The sequence below is a fragment of the Lutra lutra genome, chromosome 3 (assembly GCF_902655055.1).
Source record: "Lutra lutra chromosome 3, mLutLut1.2, whole genome shotgun sequence".
Taxonomy (NCBI): domain Eukaryota; kingdom Metazoa; phylum Chordata; class Mammalia; order Carnivora; family Mustelidae; genus Lutra; species Lutra lutra.
This window is the reverse complement of record NC_062280.1, coordinates 94,285,934-94,294,014: the sequence shown is the minus strand read 5'-3', so window position 1 is coordinate 94,294,014 and position 8,081 is coordinate 94,285,934. Positions and strand designations below refer to the sequence as shown.

General features: G+C 36.8%; 2 pseudogenes; one reads left to right on the top strand and one right to left on the bottom strand.

Annotated features, from left to right (window-relative positions):
- Positions 1-4,974: 4,974 nt before the first annotated feature.
- LOC125095913 (small ubiquitin-related modifier 2-like) lies at positions 4,975-5,253 on the bottom strand (annotated as a pseudogene).
- A 547-nt stretch (positions 5,254-5,800) lies between these two features.
- LOC125095582 (60S ribosomal protein L4-like) lies at positions 5,801-7,017 on the top strand (annotated as a pseudogene).
- The last annotated feature ends 1,064 nt before the right edge of the window (positions 7,018-8,081 follow it).

Here is an 8,081-nt window from a genome sequence, read left to right as displayed (position 1 = left end):
TTGACAACTAGTGGGAACTTGGTTTTACTTGCTTTTTAGGCTACCCTTTTTCAGGTCCTGAAATTGGTTACAAAATAATCTCAAGGTACTCATAGCTCAAAAAAGAGGGCCCTCAGCATTCTATTACCCATATCTCTCAGAATACCAGGATGGTTCTTACAGAGTCAAGGTTGTCCTCCCAGCTTTGTTTTATGGAATCAAAGGCAAACCTTTTCTCTTGGGCAGACATAGGCAAGGCGATGAGGGGGCAGTGCTCTCTAAGTTATGATGGGAAATCTCACTCAAACTGTAAGCAAACTGTCTTGTCCATTTCTAGAACCATTAGAACCCAACAGAGGCCCCTAGACTCCCTACACTGAGTCACACTAGTCAACAGAATAGCTTCAGATAACCTTCTAGCTGCCCAAGTAGGAGCCTATACAACAGAAAACAGTGCTTGCTGGGTATAGATCAACCCCTAAAAAAGGTAAAACTAAAAACTATTAAGCTATTTACATTGGTCAGTTCCCTAAAGATATGTTTGAAATTTTCCCCAGGATGGCTTTTTACATTTTCTAGTATTTTTAGTTCACTCTCTTGGGGCTTGGAGCTCTTTTGTGTTTGGTTTTACAAGTTGTACTATTAGTCATTATCATAACTTGTATCTTAATTGTTATATTTAAGCTGTTTGTAATGTGCATTTTTTCACGTAGTTCTTCTACTCAAAATGCCAAAAGAATGGTTGGATCTTAAAAAGTGTTAATCAGACCTACACTTTGACAACAAAAAATTAAACCTTAATTGACCATAGCCTAAAGACCCTCTCCCTAAAAGGCCTCCTCCTTCTTTCTCAAATATAATCCTAGGACTTGCAGAAAATAGGCTTAGAGATATATAAGAATATGAGAGTCCCCATTCTGAGGGACATGATAGACCCAGAGCAGGTACTAACCACTCTGGCAATGCAATGGGACCAAAACCAAAAGACTGGTTTTGATGCTTTCTTATTAAGAAAGATCTTGATCAAAAAAGGAAATGTATAGGAGGTTTCAAAACTGAACAATCAAGCCTAGCTGAGAGAGTCTCTTTTAAAATAGGGTCAGGAGGCCTTAAGAAGGAGGAATTACCAACTTTTTGCCAGACACAGTCTTCAGCCTGAACTTAATTTTCTTCTCATCTTGACACCTGAATCATTCATATTTTTCTCTTTGAAAGGAGCCAATGTAGTTTAACAAGTTTTGATCCACCATTTGCATATTAACTACAGTAATCCCAGTTAATTTAGTTTTAATCCTTGTTTTGCATAGAAGACCTAAATGAGAACTGCATTTAGAACCTTTGACTTTTTAACGTTGTTCAATCTATGTCTTCCTTAGAACACAAATTAAGTTTCTACTTGATTCTGTGTCTCCCAAACTGCAATTTTAATTGCCCAAATAAATGCCTGTTTGCTTAGCTTTTCAGTGAATTTCTTTTTGGACATCACCAAAATGCTATAATTGCTTCACCTGAAGAATTTTCTTCAAAGCTATACTCAACTCATGGTGGTTGGGTTTATATTATCATAAAGGATTAATCCCCCCACCTCTACCATGAGCTGAAAATTATCATCAGACTCCATCACCATCCTGCTCACTAGTAAACCATGGGTTTATAGATTACAAAAGCCAGGGTTCCAGTTGCTGCTATACTTTCATGCCAGCCCAATACTATTAGCAAGCAGCAACTGTCCCATAAAGGCAAGGCATCAAAACTCCTCTGGGCTTCAGGCAGTCATTACAGGACATGCTCTCTAACTTCCAAGTTGTCTTTTTGTCTGCTTATTGGTCCAGTTCCCCAAATTTGAGGAAATTTTCATTTATTGTTTTGGTTCAAGTGTTGGCAACTTTCCCCTCACCAGCTGGCAAGCATTCTGTCTTGAAATTGCCAAGAAACTCACTCTCTTTCAGAAGAGCATGGCCTAGCAGATTCCTCTACAACCAACATCTAGTCAGCCCATTCAGATCTTACTTTGAAGAGGGATATTTTTGATATGTCTTAGAATGATAACATAAAGGAAGCCACAAAGTTTCAAAGTGACCCACCCTTTTATTTATAGGATAGGGAATACTTAGCTCTTACCCTCAATGTGAGATGTTGCATCTGACTACAAACACATGGAATTTCTTGAATAATTTCATCAGCCTTTCAGAAGTAAATGAGTATTTTCATAATTCCAGAAAATACATCACTCTTTGATTAACTGTAGAAATTTTTTTTGAGATCCAGATATGAAAGAAGAGTATGGAGCTCACAGACAGTTTCTCCTCAGTTTTTCATATTTACATTTTAGATATTTTATCCTTTCTATTTTGAATGTAAAAACATATATAAACCTCTGTATCTTCAACAGTAGTCTTTTGATTCCTTTTTTTTTTTTAAGATTTTTTATTTATTTATTTGACAGACAGAGATCACAAGCAGGCAGAGAGGCAGGCAGAGAGAGAAGGGGAAGCAGGCTCCCCGCTGAGCAGAGAGCCCAATGTAGGGCTCAATCCTAGGACCCTGAGATCATGACCTGAGCCAAAGACAGAGGCTTAACCCACTGAGCCACCTAGGCACCCCAGCTGTTTTTTTTTTTTTTTTTTTTTTTTAATAGAGATCTCATTCCTGGTCTTCCCTTTATTGTTTATCTAGGTGGATCCATGGTTTTTAGATCCTGGGACTTCCTTCTCTTGGATTACTTTATTATTCTGATGCTGAACAACCTCAAGTAATTTCCTTAGAAGAGACGCTAAGAGGCAAGCTTTCTGTCTTTTCACGTCTGAAAAGAGCAGGTTTCACATTTGAGTCTAGGCTTAAATGGTTTTAAACAATAATGACAAGTTTTATTTTGCAAAACTATAATGGTTATTAATTAGAATATGTCAGTTAATATAGCTTCAAATATATTTTTAAAAAATAAAATATAATGAGATGTGATTCCCTATTATAGTGGAAGATCTCCTTCAGCAAATGGTCAATTAAATAGATAAAAGATAATTATGTGACTCTGAATTACAAATTATGGAAACTACAGGCATCAAGAATATATACTTATTTATGCATAGAAAAAGCATATATGACCAAAATTATAAGTAAATTATGAAGATCAAATATGAAATAGATTTGGAAATTTGGGAGGGAAAATGAAATAGAGGATCAGCAATGTCAAAGGTTGTGTCTTTGAAAGTAATGAAAAACAGATTATCTTCTGGAAGGACTGATCAAGAGAAAAAGAGAAAAATTATAAAGAGTATCTAGAATGAAAAAAGGGATATATTGCATGGTATAGAGAGTGAAAAGTAATACGAATAACATCAACTTTATGAGACTACAGTGGACAACTTAAAATTTTAAGAAAAAAGAAATTGAAAACCTGAACAGAATGCTTGGTATTAAAAAGATAGTAATATTTACCTATAAAAGAAATAACTGGCCCAGATGGCTTTGTTAGTTCTAGCAAATACTCAAAAGTAATTCCAAATATGTACTTTATATCATATGATTTTGGGATATATCTAAAATATAAGATTGGTTGATTATTAATCATCTAAAGTAATTAATTATATTTACATATTAAAGAAAATCTCATGATCACTTCAAATGCTGATAAAGAATTTGATAAAATAGGACAAAACTATTCATAGAAGATAGATACTAATTTGATATAGCAGTTAGTCTAAAATGGTCCCCCATAATCCCTTTTTTAAAAAAAGAATTATTTATTTATTTATTCATTCATTCATTTAATCTATTTATTTGGAGAGAACACAGCACAGGGAGCAGCAGGCAGAGGGAGAGGGAAAAGCAAGCTTCGCACTGAACAGCGAGCCTGATGCAGGGTTCAATCCCAGGACCCCAGGATCAGTACTGGAGCTGAAAGCAGATGTTCAAATGACTGAGCCACCCGGACCAGACATCCCTGATCCCTACCTTCTGGTATTCATGCACTTATATAATTACTTCTTACAATGTATTGGGCCGCAATAAGATATTGTGGAAATAACATTATATGATTGGAAGGCTGTCATAAAAACATTTTGTCTCCTGCTTTGCTATCTCTTAGATTGCTCACTCTAACGGCAGCCAGCTGGTACGTCATAAGGGCATTCAAGCAATCTTACAGAGAAGTCTATGTGGAAAGGATCTAAAGTTTCCATCTAACAAGCACCAACTTGCCAGCCATATGAATTGGCCATTTTGGAAGCTGATACTCCAACTCCAATCTAGGTGCTTAGAGCCCTGATTGACACTTTGACCATATTCATGGTTGATATTTTGAATACATCTTTATGAGAAGCCATAATCATACTCCTAAGGTGCTCCAAGATTCATACCCCATAAGTAATATGAAATAATATACTTTATGTTGCTTTGAGACATTTTTTTTTTCATTTTAAATAAGAAGATTATTTAAATAAAATGATTGACATGAAGGGAAAACTACCTGGAATTCATTTCTTTTAGAGTAATTTATCCTTAAAGACAGATTGCCCTACATGTAATAGATATGTATAATAAAGTTATAAAATCATCTTTGGTTTTATAATGATAAATGAAAAACATTAAAATACTCCAATTGAACAAGATAGGCAAGGATTTTGATGTTCTTTTTGTTACTGTTAAACACTGAGAGCAAAATAACTTACTAGAATATAAAGATAAGAGCTGAATGAGCATAGCACTAATGGAAAAAGAGGGTATTTTCACAGAACCAGTATTTTTAGGTCATTCCTTCTCCTTTTGATGTTAATCAAAATATATGATTGGCCATTTACTTTTACAAACTGTAATACGCTTGTGCACATACACAGTTACCTTATGTACAATAAATGAATGGGGGAAGGGAAAAATGAAAGAATAGAGAAAACTACATTGTAGTAAGTCAGAATGTGGTGGAACCAACTTGTGGTTTTCTAATTGAGAATATTTTTTGGTCTGGAGGAAGGGGTTTTGAAGTAGCAGGGTTCCTTTTTAGTAGACACTTCCCATCTGATGCAGGAACACATCAATTCTATCTCCATTCTCCATTTCCAACAGTGCAGGTGTGCCTGTTTCATAGACTGGCTGCTCATCAAATTGAAATCTGATCAGCCTCATGGACAAATGCTGTCATTTACAATAGGCTTTCATTAGTTTACTAAGTAGTATATTCTCTTAATTTTAAACTACACCACAGAAGGTGGTAACCTTCAAATCAATATGATCACTATTCTCAGTTTGGACTCCTTCCTTTGCTTTTTTGTAGGCCATGGCATGTGCTAGAGGGTCCTCAGCTGCTGCTTTATAAAGAGGTACCAGCTCTGCACCAAAGGAGCACAGAAACAGCACCAGAAGTGGCAGAAAAAGGAGGTGGCAATTATATTAAGGAACTAATTTTTAAAGTAACTTGTTATACTGCAATAGATAAATTAGATACCTGATAAAATGTTTTATAAAAGCTTACAGTATTCCTCAGATACAATAATGAAATATTAAAATGCTCAATATAAATAGAAAATAAAATGAAGAATCCTGATATCACTTGTTTTTAATATATATTTAAGAAGTTCTAGCCAGGGGTGCCTGGGTGGCCAGTTGGTTAAGGATCTTCCTTTGGCTCAGGTCATGATCCTGGAGTCCTGGGATAGAGCCCCATGTCAGGCTCTCTGCTCAATAGGAAGCCTGCTTCTCTCGCTCTCTCAAGTAAATAAACAAAATCTTAAAATTAAAAAAAAAAAAAGTTCTAGCTAGCCCAGTAGGATAGGGGACAGCTTTTCCTGTGGAAATTACTGGGTTGAGAGGAGTGTAGTGGTTCCCCCACTATGGTGTGGGGCAACAACTGATATCAGTTTATTCCAAAGAGGGGAAGTTATCTGGCAAAAATGTAACTGCCTGCTGTGTTCAAGGTTTCCATTTGACCAGATATTGTGAACTTTGTTCAGCTTGTGCAACAAAAACAGCACTATGTTGTAAGTCAATTGGCAGGGCATCAAACCAGTGCTCAGTGTTGGGGTATGAAGAGAGTGTGCCTTGAATTCCCAGAATTCAAGATGGTGTGACTCACAGTTCCATCCAGAGTGCTTTTGGAGATGTGTTGTGAAACCCAATGTTTCCACCAACCAAAACCTTGCACCATTGGAAACAGAATGAACACAACACAGAAGTGTTATGTCCTCTGCTCTGCCCTGGCTGCTTTGGCCTTACCAGTCCTGGTTGCATTTAAAGTCATCATATTGAGGAAGTTCCTGAATTTCCTTTGGTGCCTGAAAATAAAGTTGAAAGCTAAGAGATGACTATGGAGTCTACTTTGCCTCTTAAGAAACTTAGGGCCTAGAATGATATTGTAAAGTTCCATGTGTTTCAGCAAATAGAAGCTGCAAAAGCAAAATGAGAAGTGGTCATTGTATGCAGAGCAGGGGGCTCTGAATCATCACTAAAGGCAAGTGTCATCAAGGTTTTCAGAAACATCTTGAGAATTACTCTGCTTAATGTAAACTGAACATTTTGAAAATTACTCCTGGTGAGCATGTGGAATGTTTCTACATTTGGACTAAAAGTGCTTTCTTTAAGATAGATGATTTGCCCTCAAGAGTAAATACAATCTTCTATCCACACAATTTTCAAAACAGACCTTAACAGAATCTCAAAATGACAAAGATCCACAGATCCCTCTTAGAACAACACAAAAATTTCATCATAGAGTCTTAAAGAAGAATCCACTGAAAAATCTGAGAATGATGTTTGAAGCTAAACTCATATTCAAAGACTGTAAACCAGAACAGCACTCTTCACCAGGCCAAAAATCACAATCTCTGGGTGGATAAAGTTGTGGCAGCACTAGAAGCCAAATCAGATGAGAAGGGGTTCGAGGCAAGTAACCACTGGTAGGGAAGAAATAGAAGGTTATAGGTGTTAAGAAGCAGAATAACTCTTTGGTGGGAAAAAGGGTTGCAGTTGCCAAGAAACTAGCAACTGGAAAGATGCCAGCAGAAAAGACCCATCACAGAAAAAAAGCAGCCTGCTGCAAAAACTTAATTTATTCCATAAAAGTAAAATAATTTTGGGTAGCTCATTTTGAATAGATTGTGAAAAACAAAAAAAAAAAAAGGGAGAAAAACATATGGATAGTGAAATCAGTAAAAAATTTATAGATGGAATTTAGTCTTGATGGTTAAGGTGAAGAAAATTCTATAAATGATTACAACTAATAAGAGAATTTAGTAAGTTAATCACATAAGATATCAAAGCACTGATGTTGCCAATTCAAGATGGCAACATAGAAAGATCATGAATTCACCTTCTTCCCAACTGTTGAATCTATAGCTATTTGGAATAAGTCCCTCTGAAAAAATCTAAAACTATGAAAGCAACAATTATACATTGGGCATACTATTAAAAAAAATATATCAAAGAAACTGTGATACAATCCCACCATAAACTCTTTTTTTTTTTTTTGAGAGACAGAGAGAGAGAGAATGGGGTCGGGGGGGTGGAGGGAAAGGGAGAGAATCTTAAGCAGACTCCATGTTGAGTATGGAGCCTGATGCAGGCCTCAATTTCATGACCCTGAGATCATGATGTGAGTCAAAATCAAGAGTTAGAGGCTTAGCCAACTAAGCCACCCAGGTGCTCCAACACCTATCTATAGTACAGGAGGGAACTAAAAACTCAGAGCTTCTCCCATGGAATGAAGGCTCTGAACCCCACATCAGGAACTCCAATTTTTAAGAACCTTACCTGAAAGCTCCCCAAACATCTAGCTTTGTAAAGAAACACGGCTTACTTCAGTGATGCCTGGAAGGGTATAGTGATCTGAGAAATGGCTTTTTTTTTTTTTTTAAGATTTTTTTTATTTATTTGACAGACAGAGATCACAAGTAGGCAGAGAGGCAGGCAGAGAGAGAGGAGAAAGCAGGCTCCCCACGGAGCAGAGAGCCCGATTTGGGGCTTGATCCCAGGGATCTGGGATTATGACCTGAGCCAAAGGCAGAGCCACCTGGTGCCCCCTGAGAAATGGCTCTTAAAAGACACCCACACATTTGTAGTCACTCATCCCAGAGCCAGTTCAGAAGCAGCTGATCATGCCCACACTTTGGAAA